Below are 341 nucleotides of genomic sequence, written 5' to 3'. Positions count from 1 at the left end.
ATACATAGACATACATATTCATACATAGACATACATACATACATAGACATACATACATATACATACATACATACATATACATACATACATAGACATACATACATACATAGACATACATACATACATAGACATACATACATACATACATCATATACATACATACATAGACATACATATTCATACATACATACATATTCATACATACATACATAGACATACATAGACATATATACATATATACATACATATACATACATACATACATAGACATACATACATATATACATCATATACATACATACATAGACATACATACATACATATTCATACATACATATATA

This window comes from Cystoisospora suis (genome assembly GCF_002600585.1).
Source record: "Cystoisospora suis strain Wien I chromosome Unknown contig_562, whole genome shotgun sequence".
NCBI lineage: Eukaryota > Apicomplexa > Conoidasida > Eucoccidiorida > Sarcocystidae > Cystoisospora > Cystoisospora suis.
The sequence above is the reverse complement of the archived record's forward strand: the minus strand, read 5'-3'. Positions refer to the sequence as shown.